The sequence below is a fragment of the Tyto alba genome, unplaced genomic scaffold (genome assembly GCF_018691265.1).
Source record: "Tyto alba isolate M040663 unplaced genomic scaffold, T.alba_DEE_v4.0 Super-Scaffold_33, whole genome shotgun sequence".
Taxonomy (NCBI): Eukaryota; Metazoa; Chordata; class Aves; order Strigiformes; family Tytonidae; genus Tyto; species Tyto alba.
This window is the reverse complement of record NW_024881308.1, coordinates 12,655,012-12,668,133: the sequence shown is the minus strand read 5'-3', so window position 1 is coordinate 12,668,133 and position 13,122 is coordinate 12,655,012. Positions and strand designations below refer to the sequence as shown.

The 13,122-nt window shown below is 37.1% G+C and overlaps 1 protein-coding gene across 6 annotated transcripts in view; it reads right to left on the bottom strand.

Annotated features, from left to right (window-relative positions):
* The window catches only part of ZNF831 (zinc finger protein 831), a 56,760-nt gene that overhangs the window by 14,739 nt on the left and 28,899 nt on the right, over window positions 1-13,122 (bottom strand). The window contains exons 1-4 of one of the 6 annotated variants that reach the window (XM_033010428.2): window positions 8,166-8,397; window positions 6,227-6,310; window positions 3,729-3,891; window positions 3,436-3,525 (exon numbers count right to left, since the gene is read on the bottom strand). The exons of 2 other annotated variants lie outside the window; for them this stretch is intronic. The gene's annotated coding sequence lies outside the window, so the exon portion shown is untranslated. Of the gene's footprint in view, window positions 1-3,435; window positions 3,892-6,226; window positions 6,311-8,165; window positions 8,398-13,122 lie in introns of those variants that run through there. 3 more of the 6 variants (XM_033010427.2, XM_033010430.2, XM_033010431.2) reach the window with 3 other exon arrangements.

Below are 13,122 nucleotides of genomic sequence, written 5' to 3'. Positions count from 1 at the left end.
TTTTTGTAGCCCAAATTAGTTTTGTCTAATTAAAGGTAATATTATGGTATACTGCTTATTTTAGATGCTTTCAACGCCAGATGAAAACATTTTGTAGACAGTTTTGGGAAAAAGTGAACCTATTGTTATGAAATCTGTCCAAATATATTCTGGGTTGGTGTTGGTCCAGACTACTTATTTTAACAAAAATTTGTCTGGTCGTTGTTTTTTTTTTTTTTTTCTTGGAAACAAACTAGGAACATAGCAAAATAAGTGCATTGAAAATTATCTTTGGAAGAGCTAATAGAGGCATCAGCACAACCTCTTGTAATTATAGTTTGGGTGAAAATTAGAAAGTGGCCTGTGAATGTTTATTCAAATTTTTATTCAGCTATACTCATAGCTCTGTATCCATTGGCTGTTATGAATAATAGGCTGTTCTTGTGCAAACAGTCATAAAAACCCCATTTGAAATAACATGATCACTGGCTAAAGGTGACATCTGCTATTTGTTGCCTTACTGCATAATCTGTAGTGGTGTTTCTGTACCTTTCTTGGATCATTTTAATAGGTAATCATTACTGGGAAACAGTAAACAAAATTACTCAAAAATGTTTGAAATTTGGACTGGTTCTATATGACACACACACTATGTTACCATTATTAAAAGCAAAGTAAGTCTCTGGTGCTTGTAGTTACTGAGAATTTTGCAAATAATTCACAGAAAGGAGAAATTACAAACTCAGTGTAATTTGAGTATTCTTTGGTTACTATTAGAGTAGTTAATAAAGCTGGTAAATTGATATAAAGTGGAATGGAAATCCAAGAGAAGTTCTATTACTTCTCAGTTGAAAATGATAGCATCTCACATCACATGAAGAAATGGGAAAATAACTTTCTGTTAATGATCAAATGGAACAGGTTAAGGTCAATGAGTTATGTGCTCAGTAATAAATGTAATTAGCATCTTAATAGAATAGGAATTTGGGTAGTTTTCATATTAAATGTATGCACCATTGAAACGGAAAGATAAAGCAACTCTCTTGGTTATCAGTCTTCTGCAAAAGAAAAGGGTTTGCATATTTGGACATTGCCTTTAATCCAGCTAATTATTTCATCCCTATGTATAGCTCAGAATGCAACTGTAAATGCTTGTCTCCTTGAGCAACAGAAAACTAATGTACCAAGAGCCCAGTAGCTATTACTCTGCATTCCTCACTCTGTGCCACTTCTGAAAGTTCTTTTGCTGGCTGGCAACTTACATTTCACAGCCAAGGCTTCTTCCAGTCTCTCTCTGATCTGCTTTGCTTATTGCAAGAACTGGAAAAGTGGAGGAAGAAAGAGCAATACAGTCCCTGGGATGTGTTCTCCGACTTTGCTTCTGGTCACAAGCAAGGCCATTAGCTTCTCTGCATGCATTACATGCATCAGCAGAACTGCTGATGGGCTGCTGAAGTACCCGAACCTTGCTACCGACTGCAGTGGGCTCAGGGTTAAACCATTTATGGAAAAGGTATCAGTGCCAGATGGGATTCTTTGTCTTCACCCAAAGATTTTAGTGTAATAAAAATCCCAGAAAATAACCTGTAAAATTAACTACACATAGCAATGTGTTAGAATTTATTTTTTCTCCTTTCTCATTAATTTTATAAATCAAACTCAGTTATCCAGCATGAACTTTTCTTGTCCACTTCAGAGATTTCTGTTTGGAACAATCACTTACCTGGCTTTTTAATATATATAGGTATTGACTGTATTGATGAAAGAATGTTAAAAGAATGAAAGAATGTTAAAAGACTATGGCTTGTCAAAGGAATTCAGTTATTGTGTGTGGTTAGCCCTATGGGATAAAAGTGGATTTCTCTAATTTGCAGTGTGAGGTTATAAACATTTCAAGTCAATTTAAGATGGTTCTTAAGCTACATCGCCTTTATTTATAGCAGTTTAAACACAGCATACAATAAAACCAGCAGCAAGTGATAAGACATGAGCCAATGATACTCATAAACTAAGCATGCGATAGTTCTTCCAATTATGTGAAAATAAAGTTAAGGGGAAAAAAAATACTCTGCAGAGACAAGACTCCAGGAGGAAAAGTGAAGTCTGAATACCATGTAGCTAGAACATCTAACAACTACCACCTCAGATGAAACAAGTCATAGTATCTGTGCTCCCTTCCTTCCCCTGGAGAGAAGCGTGGAAATGCAGAATTTACATTTCCGCCCCAATAAGCCTGCTCCAGTGTCACAAACCATGTTCTGTCTTTGAATATCCTCATACACATGCAGAGCTGATGGGCCCTTCAGGGCCAGCCTGTAAGTTAGCAAGACTTGCAGTGGACAGATGTTTTTAATATGAATCCTGTAGTTCCAAAATACCAGACTCTCTCTGTAATTTCACTTATTCTGTTATGTTTCTGTGGCCCAAAATACAGTGTAATTCTGAGAATCATTTCAGTGCTCTGTAATGTTCTACAAAGAAAATACACAATTACAGAAAATTTAAAGGGAAGTTTTAACTAATGGTAAACAATTAAACTAGATGGGATACACAGTCGCTTTACTTTTAAGAGTTTAATAACACATTTCTACCAGCTGTGGTAGTTTGCTGCTTTTCACAGCAAACAAAAGGTACTTTCTTCCTAAGTGAAACTTCTGTGGCTTGTATTCTACTGTGGCAAATATGATCATACTTTTAACATCTGTCGTTTATATACAAAACAAGCCACTATATTTCTTTGTACATTGACAAAAATAGCTTATCTCAAACTAATTCTACCCCAAGGCTAATTCTGGGTAGCCTTTGCTTAAAGTAGAAAAACGTCCTTTGTTGATTATCCCCCACTCTGTGTTACTGAGTATCTACCTGTTTTTCTGAGCTCAATTTGTAACTTGTGGCATCCAACTACTAGTATAAAAACTTCATCCTAATTAGGTAAGGAAAAATTTCCAATAAACAAAACTAGAAGCAGGATTTGGCCAGTCCAAAATTTTCTAAATGAGTTTCTTAAACTTTCAAAACTGGTCAATATAATTCCACTTAAATACAATTATTTTGTTCCAAGTTTGAATTATGCCTTCAGATACACACCATAGGTAGGTCTGTGGAACACTGAAAAGACAAAAAGTGGAGTAGTTTTGGATGAAAAATCAGCATAGCAGAGACTATCTTATTCAGTATATAAGAATAACTATAAAGTATTTTAATAAGGGGGGGGTGGTATAAAAAAACTAATTTTAAATCCATTGTGTTCCTCTTTTCTATATAATTTTATCCTGAATTCCAAATATATTTTATGAAACTTGCTTCATTTTATCACCATTGTTTAATAATATTGAATTATACAACAAAAAGATTTTTGTCCTTTGCATGTCACACATAAATGCACTGTCAACTGCCCATCATTATTAATAAAATTGTTAAATAAACATGTAACTACTTATTTCCTGAACTTACATACAATTTTTTGACACACCACTGAGAGGAGCATCATAGTCTTTAAGCAGATGTAGTCCTCAATCCCCTGGTTTGGCCTGCAGGTAAAATCTGTAGGCATGACAGAGTTAGTTTATTTTTGTAACCACACAGAAGCAGCTTTTCAACATTCTGAACATATATAATATGCCATATTATGCTAGAAGTATTTGCCTTTTTTAAAAGCTTCTGGTGATCCCTACTTTAAATAGAATACCAGTGATCATACAGAAGGGGAATCCTCTTTAGTCTGTAAATAATTTTAGCTCACGTACCTTTTATTGAGCCAGGCATTTCAGCAAAAGAAGTCTCATTTCTGTCAATACTTGATGCAAGCAGAGAGAAACGAGGACAAAGACTTGAAACAGATTAGAAGTAGGAAGTTGGTTTTTTCTTTTTTTTTTTTTTTTTTTTTTACATTGGTGTCACAGTAACAACCTTCAGAAAACAGGAAGAGATGAAACAGAAGAAAATGAAGTAGCATTTCAATCTCTTTGTATCCTTTAGCATTATTCATGTAGGATCTATAAATAGAATCAGCTGTCTTTGAAACGTAGGCAATTTGTACGCTGCATTCAATTGTATCATTGAGTGAAATGCACTGACACAATGATAGACTTTTTTCTTTATACCTCCAAAGGTAATTTTCTCATAACTTTACAGTAAAGATCTCTCTTAAAATGTGTTGGAGAAGAAGACAATGGTAGAGAGAAGACACTTGCTACAAATGAAATACTAAACTTATCCAGTGTGGGTATTATCCACCAGCTTCTTCTAATGGTGCCCTGTGGTGGGGTAGAAAGCAATAACCAGGAGGGAAAATACTTCAAGAATGTTAAAAGCATTTAGGTTATGCTCAAAAACCTCCCTAAAATTTGTGAAAAGCTGTAGGGAAAACAGGATAGGGGACAGCCAAGAGAAGTGAAAAGATAATTTTAAGGGTTTAGATTTCAGTTGTAGGTTGGCTTCATAAAGAGTCCTCAGACAAAGCAGTCAGCAGCGGCAAGGTGTGCTGTTAGGGGGGGTGGCTGGTCTTTACACAAACACCTGTTTAAAATATGGACTGGAATGGCTACTTCCTCCAGGGCTGCCAGACCAAGTAAATCCCAAACTGGAATATTTATTCGTTATAATGTTACAAAATCTGCATAGCGGGCCTGTAAAAGTTCTTTAGGAACACTGCTTTTTGGAAGATGTAGCTTTTAATCTTACTGCAAGGAGCATCTGCCCAATTCAGAAAGCTGCAGCCTGTATCTTGTAAATTGGATAGTGGCGAAACTGTAATATAATGGTTGTCCAATATCCACTTTAGCAGAGGCTTAGTAAATCAGATGATAGACTAATGCCAGAGGTGTCAGTGGACTTTCATTCTACACAGCTTTATTGATCTTGAAGAGTTTTGCATGTTGTTTGGATTGCTTTCAGTTTGTTTCTGGACCCTATTTTAGTAGGTCTCTAATTTTGGAGGTGGAGAAATATTTCTGTCTTATTCTTCCTATCTTTCTTGCCTGTGCTTTAGTTATTCAGGGGGCAAAAAAGCTCTTAGCAGGGCCTAGTATTGATGCTTAAAATCCTTCTAGTTTCTATTATACCTTGAAATGCTTCCAGTAATTGGTAATGGCACTGCAAACGCTTAAAATCAGTGAATCTGGAAAACTACTTGACACTGTGAACTGCTTTACAATGACTCATGCTTCTGATCTACAGACTCATTCTGTCCATATGGATATAACTACATGCAGCAACTAGTTTCAGCTCTGTTGGGAGATACTTCCCTAAAGGAATGGATTCTCACATGTAAGTGAGATCTTCTGGAGGATTATTGTATGTTACAGTCAACAAACTAAAGGAGAAAAAAAGATTCACATCTTATAATAGAATACTGGCATGAATCAAGTCATACAAACAGATGATTATGGGCATTTTACATAACCAGTCAAAATTAGTTTCTCTTCAGTTTTGTCACATATCTGAAGTCTATTATATTTTATTCCATTCTGAGACTATTATTATTTTAATTTAAGGTGAACTTAATTTAAAAGGACACTTATTTTAAACAGTACTAATAATTCCATCAGTATGCTGGAACTAGTAACAACTCTAAAACATATATAAGCTTTTAAAATTCATTATTTAGGACACTCAGAAACATATCAAATTCTAAATGCTAAAACTGCAAAATTCTTACCCTGACAGGCTTAAAGAAGCAGTAATTAAGTAACTTACAACTAAAGCGAGCAACTGCATGGGTGTTTGCCACTATCGCACAGGTCTCAGGGCTTTGCAGAACCTTTTGAAGCTTGATCTGAAATCTCTAAATCTTGAATAAGTGACTCTGGAATCAGACTGACTCCACAGCATCTTATGATTCTTCCCACTTATATGGATGAACAGGTTGCTGTAATGGCTAGAAGTAACTTGAACTGTACACTTAATACAGAGGACCAGTATTACACTGCATTAATTCTATTTGAAATTACATTATTTTTGTTTTCTCTGTTAACCAATCTATTTTTAGGTGTCTCTTCCTAAAATGGAACCGCTATGCAAGATTACTTATATTCATTTAAGTTCAAAACATTATCCTGCTCAGAGAAACCCAGTTAACCCCATTATACTGAGTTGGCTCAATATACAGCAAAATACTTATTTTAACTATGTATAAAGATAAGCCCACTGTCAGGTACTACAGAGTAGGGAGTATGTGGTGCTGTATTGCACTTCACTCTCAATTCATGTCTTAATCAGGATTTGAGGAGATAAACCCACATACCTTTGCCATACATATCTAGGTTCCAAGAACCTGAAGAAAGGGCTCCATCCCAGGTGTCTAAAACCCTGCATCCTTCAAAGATACCTACAGGGTTTTAGTCAAAGATGTGAGCAAGTGAAAGTAGCAATAAGCATGCTTCCTATACTAATGAGGAAATAGATTTCCAAGATCCTATCAACTACATGCTTTAAAGTACTTTACAAGCTTAAACGAAAAAAAAAAAAAATCTTATAGGATTATTAACAATTTTTCATATGAGGACAGTGATGCTGAGAACAGCACACAATGTCTTACTGTCAGCAGAAGATACAGATACTGGAATTATCATTTCCAATTGCTAGTCTACCACTGATGGCTAGCACAAGGTGCCAGTGTTTATGAAGAACTCCCTTGATTGACTAGACAAAACTTCTATTTAAATATTAGTGTAATAAAGTAACAGTGAAGCATAGGATCTGAAACAAATTTTGTGCAGGTACTTTAAATACTACTTGTTTGATGGAAAAGAAAAGTTTATGAGTGTACCCTAATTCTGGCACCTTCTAGTCCTCAATTCAAACTAGCAAAATGGAACTGATACATTTCCTGACTAGCCCACAAATGACTGTTAACTTGGTTTGACTTTAAAACTATTTCTCTGTTTGCTCGTTTCTCAGTTTGACTTCATACATCGAAATGCCTCATAACAGAAGTACTGACTTCACTGGTTCTTAGGAGATGTATCTGATCTTAAATAACTGCAAGTTCCACCAGCAGTGTGCAGACTGCTTATAACTTTATTAACAAAGTTGAGAGCCTCAGTCCTCTGCAGAATTAGGATGAAAATGTGTAATTCCCTAATCTTCTGCAACCCCCATAATCTTTCAGTGATAACATTTCTTGCTCAAATTCTGACTTCAGGATATCTCACTACTTTTTAAGAAGTCATTGCTCCTGAAGTTTTGCCCTGCTTCATATGCTATAAAAGTACAAAGCAATTAGAAAATATGCTGATCAAACTTCGAAATTCTTGTATCATACCCTGAGGACAAATATTTTTGACACTGTACTTTCACAGCTGTGTAATATCAGCAAAATTGTTTTATTTTTGTTATTATTTTTTTTTTAATTTTTTAAACACTGTACCAGAATACAGTATTAAGACCTACCTTCTAAGAATTGATCTGTAATACCTTTCTTTCATTCTAGAATAGCACCAACTGTTTTGATCATTATTATAGTTTTCTAGCTTTTTGATTCTTCTTTTCTTGAATATCCATAAATTAAAACATTCAAAAGGCTTAAATCAGTAAGAACACTGTTAGTAAACATTGTAATGGCCCTTTTGATCTCTTCATGCAATTTGTATCAGAGAATATTTCCTGTTCTACTTCTTATGCTGCTACTTTTCTCAGCTCCAGTCATAAGAAATGTTTTCTAGTTTATTATATGTCTTTATTTTAAATTTACACCACTTCTTTCTAAAAAGAAACATACCTAACGCATCTGTTGGGTTTGTAACACTGTTGGTGACTTCACGATGAAAAAAAAATAGGACTGTGTTAGTACTTTAAAAATCTAAAAACCTCAAAGGATTTCCATTCTTTTGTCCTTTCATCAAATTTGCTCCTGTGCATTTCCCTTGTTAGGAAAGAGTTAACAACCTCCAGCCAGCAGTCTGTAATCAACAGGTTGCTCTAACAGGAAAATAATAACCCTAATCCATCTTTTAAAGTTTAGGAGGTCGGACTAAATGATGAAAAAATACTGATTAAAGCCCTCTGAAAAACAGAAGTGGGGCCAGTACTAAAATGCTTTGTGTTTTAGGAAAAAATCTTTGTCATTGCTAAGTGAAAGAACCATCACATTTAAAAAATTATAACTTTAAAATTTCTGTCTTACCATCTAGAATTTAATTATATCTCTGTCTATATAAATTGATAACAAAACACTTGCTAACCTTTAGGTGGCCAATTCACAGGCAGGTGGAGAGGTTCAGGTCTCTGGAATAGCGTTGAAACAAAAGAAGCATCCTGTTTTCTTTTTTCAGTGTCTTTCTCTTCTCTTTTTTTTAAGCATTTGAAAATTGAAGGGTGGGTGGTGGGGTGTGTGCAAAGAGAGGAGGGGGTGAAGTCAGCCCACGCAGGGTGTAGGAAGAGTTTTAATGGCCGATGCTGGTAATATGGTTTGCCTGCTACAGTGTCTGCACTACTGCAGCTCTGTGTGTGGGCGTAAAGAAATGACACGACTGGGTTTCAAACCATTACACTGAAGATTTGCAAACAGTTAAAAAAAAAAAAAAAAAAAAAACAACACAACCCCATCAGGCACAAATGAAAAATTATTACTTTTTTTCTTTTATAATTTTCTAGGGTTTGTTTGTTGTTTGGAGTTTTTTTTAACTTAACAGATGTAATCCAGTCAAGTTTCTTCCTCAGCCTCTAAATTAAAAAAGGTAGATTACATATGTAGGAAGGTTTTTGATTTTACATACTGTGAACATTTTGTTATGATTTTTGCTGCTATTTTTTAATTAACCTACAAGAGCTTGTATTCCAAAAGGCATTCAGATTTCCAGAGTAAAAGTCTTCAGAGGACACCTATATTTCTGCATTTAAACATGCTAAATAGGTACCCAAATCTTGGTAGCACTCAGTAGCATGGTACAACAGGCATAGAAGCCACTCCACAACCAGCCAGGTAGGATACCTTAGGCCATGACTATTCCCTTGAATATTCCACAAAACACAGCCAAGAAAAATTGGGACATCCTGGCAGCCCATTTTTATCCGTTAGTCTAGCAATGCATCAGGCTTACTGATCCAAATCGGACAGAAAATAGACTTGAGTGTTTGTTGTAACTACTGGGTATAAATGATACCAACAGGAGTGAAGCAAAGCGACTGTTCTCTATGATATCATGGGGAATGAGAGGAAAACGCTATTTAAGCTAAATTATAATGCTGGCACAAGAGAAGGTGCATATAAATGGTTATGAGGTTTTTGTCAGACAAGCAAGAACACTTCTCAAAGATATTTTTGACCACAAAGTGAAACAGAGACAAAATAGTTTTAGAAAGGTGCTTGAAGACTTCAGGGAACCTTTATGACTTGGGTGCTCCATGATAATAAGGGACTAGCACTTGTTAGATGCCTTTCTTCATGTATGTATGAGAGAAGACAACCAGTTTGAAAATCATGTGCTTGGACACAAGGCATATACATTATTGAGTGTAATGGTTTAGGTGTGTATTTTTTCAAATACTCAAATGAGCCCCAAATCAAAGAAGATTTCTATTGCATTTGGTATTCTGCTGACAATAAAAAGCAAGGCAACTGGATACATAGACAAAGAGGGATGGGAAAGAGAGGAGCCACTCGATGATGCCCATATTGCTGTTTAGGGCACGGTATCCCTGGCAGTTCTTCAGCCCATCTGGCCACAGTGTGAAGCAAGCAGCTGAGAGCTCCCAGTGTCGAAGATCCAGAGCTGAATGCCAAATCAGCAGAATTCAGTGTGTGAGTAAAAACAGGCTGGACTTGAGGACTTCAGACTACTAATCCCAACCTTCAACAAAGAATCTGATAAGGGTAGTTAAACAGTGAATCACGCTACAGTGAATGAAAAATGATCTTCAGTTCTATATCTGGTAAAACTGTCAAAGAGATATTACTGCTAATACACACCAGTACAGTACACACAAATACTGAGTGGGGTCTGGCTTCTAGTCATAGTAGAAGCTTAAATTCTTCTTTCATGTATAAACTAGCATCTGAGGTCAGCTCCAGGAAAATTTTGCCAGAGAAATGTCTGTGGCCTCAGCTGATATAGAAAAGTGTATGTTTAGAGAGAAAAGAAATATGGCTCCCAGCAGGGTTGCATTCACGCAGACTGAGTGCAATTGTACAACATGATGTAGATTGCAAACTGAAATTGCTTAAATCATTTCAGTAGAACTGGTAATTTTCCTAGCATTGTAATTTTTCTCTGTGTGTAGAAGTAAAAAAGACAGATTTTTACCTTTTTTATTACTTTGTCTTTCTCTAAACGCTAAATTAATCTGTCTGCTCAATGAAGGCACCTTTTGCCCAGTTAAACACTGTGCATTATTAATAAGTAGTATCATTTGAAACTTTATTATAATTTCTATTTTTAAAAAAATACTAATTACAATTTTCTTGACCCAGTTTGGAAAGTGTTGTAACAAAACACATAGCCTGAAGCAGTAACTCTGAAAGGTATATATTTCTCATTTTTGTCTCAGTATGTCATGGACAACTATGTACAGTGACTCTGTAGTAGTCATATTTCCAACTTGCTGCAGCATTCATAATTTCTGCAACGGTATTGACCACTTTGCTGCAGGTAAAGTAACATCTGGAATGTCTAAATGCACTTAATCCTCCTCTGAGGACTAATCCCCATGAAGAATCATTACATCATATTGGTGATAACCAATAGCAATATTTCTTTTATAGATGTAAACTCAAGTTTGGACCTAGAGGAATCACGGTTGCCTACACAACTTTCATGTGACCAAAGGCACATTTCCACGGGGGTACTTAACATGATTTTTTTTTCCCAAAGATCACAGTTCTGTAATTTGACAGGATCTTTTAAAGCAAGTATTAAAAATCTGGGAAAATGTTAATATGAAAAGGTATTCAAAGCAGGAGGAATTATATCATTCTGGTACATTGGACATCCAACTATTACCCTTATAGCAATACTGCATAACAACTACTGAGATTCATATGGCACTTTTGTCTATTTGTCAAGAAAGCAAGAACTACCACCCTAAAGAGGCGTGTCATCCTCACGTATTGGCCAGGCCACACTGAAAAAAAAAGTCCAAGAGAAAAGAGCTTAAAGACAAAAATGTGCTTGAGCAGCAAAAGGGACAGACACAGCTTCATTAGAAGCAAACATGGGTCTGCTTGCCAAAGAAAAGCCAGTACAAAGAAAAAAACTAAAACACAAAGCAAAAATAATGGATCCCATAGGGAAAAGACTCAAAGGCTGCTGAGAAAATGCTAAGGCAATCACATAAATGAAAAGGTTCAGCTGGTTGTGCATACTACCAAAGTGTTTCACTAAGAATTGAATTTGTTCTTTAAAGTGTGTCATGGTTTAAGCCCAGCAGGCAACTGAGCACCACACAGCTGCTCACTCACTCCTCCCCCCAGCGGGATGGGGAAGAGAAAATACAACAAAAGTCTCAGCGGTCAAGACAAGGACAGGGAGGGATGACTCACCCATTATGGTCACGGGCAAAAGACAGACTCAATTTGGGGAAGTGTGTTGGGTTTGTGTGTGACGGGGTTTTGGTAGCGGGGGAGGGGCTACAGAGGTGGCTCCTGTGAGAAGCTTCTAGAAGCTCCCCCGGCTCCCAGTCGGACCGGCGGCTGCACCTCTGTGATAACATATTTAAGAAGGGGAACCTGAGAGGAGGGGGAGGAGGAGTGAGGGAGATACCTGTGCAAACACTGCGGTCAGTTGAAGAAAGGAGGGGGAGGTGTGCCAGAGCAGAGATCCCCTGCAGCCCATGGGGAGAGGGCGGGCTGTCCCCCTGCACCCGTGGAGGAGCAGATGCCACCTGCAGCCCCTGGAGGAGCCCACGCTGGGGCAGGGGGCTGCGCCTGGAGAAGGCCGGGACTCTGAGGGCAGCCCGTGCTGGGGCAGTCTCTTGATGGGATGCAGCCCGTGGGAAGGACCCACACTGCAGCAGTTAGTGAAGAGCTGCAGCCCTGTGGGAGGGACTCATGTGAGTCCTTCCCTTCAACTTGGAGCCAGGGGAGCTTCTAGCAGCTTCTCACAGGAGCCACCTCTGTAGCCCCTCCCCTGCTACCAAAACCCCTCCACACACAAACCCAACATGAAGTGCTTGGGTTATTTTCACACCCCAGCAGCAGGGATGTACATGTAGACACTTATCTGAAGGGAAAAAAAAAAAAAAAAAAAAAAAAAGAGCTAGCCTTGAACCATCTTCCATTAAAATCCCACGGACCTTCTTTCCAAATTTAGATTTAGTGTGTTTTAGGTAAGGTTCTAAATGCTGAATCATCATACAGGGTTGATCTGGGGTTTTATTTGGTTTGAGTTTTTTAGTATTAGTTCAGTATGAGCAGGTCTGGTGAAGGACTGTTTCATGGATTAATTCACAAGGATAGTCTACAATCCAAGAAAAAAATCAGATGTCTGAGAGAAAAAGATGTGCGAGTCTAGCTTTGGTTCTGAAGTACCATGTGATAGGGTGGTAATAAAGAAAGCTCCAGTTACTCCTCCTTGCTCAAGTCATTCTTTTGCTGACAGTTAAAAAGTAGAGGACATTATGGTGCCACTTCTACAAAATAGATGTTCTTCAGGAGGAATATGGAGGGTCCTTCCAGGTCTCCAGATTGCTGGAGTAATGAGCTATAGTATTTTCAGGCATATTGCATCATAAATATGAGTAATTACAATTATGATGCACTTAAAAGCAATGTAGCTTTCAGAGGAACAGTTGCTTTAACTCAAAAAGTCAGCAAGGTTAGCTGTTTTTTAGACATGCACAAACTAGAGTATAGTCATACTAATTTTTCCATCTGTTTCCTATTTGTCATAGAAAAACAGATAAAATCAGAACTTCTGATAGTATTCAGAAATGTTCTAAAAACCACCATCTACACTAACTTAAGTGTACTTTACAGAAAATGAAACTAGAATTTGACAGGGTCATTGATCATTTGAACCAACTTTCAGGTCAATGTCAAAAGCATTAAAAGGAAGCATCAATAACTAGTACTGTAGAAGCACAGCATTCCCATCACCATGACCCCAGACCAGTACCAGTCACATAGGTAAACCCACGTTCCACTCCATTCAGACAACTCAACTCTATTTTTTTCTTATTTTCTCCATAAGTTTTTATGTTGTT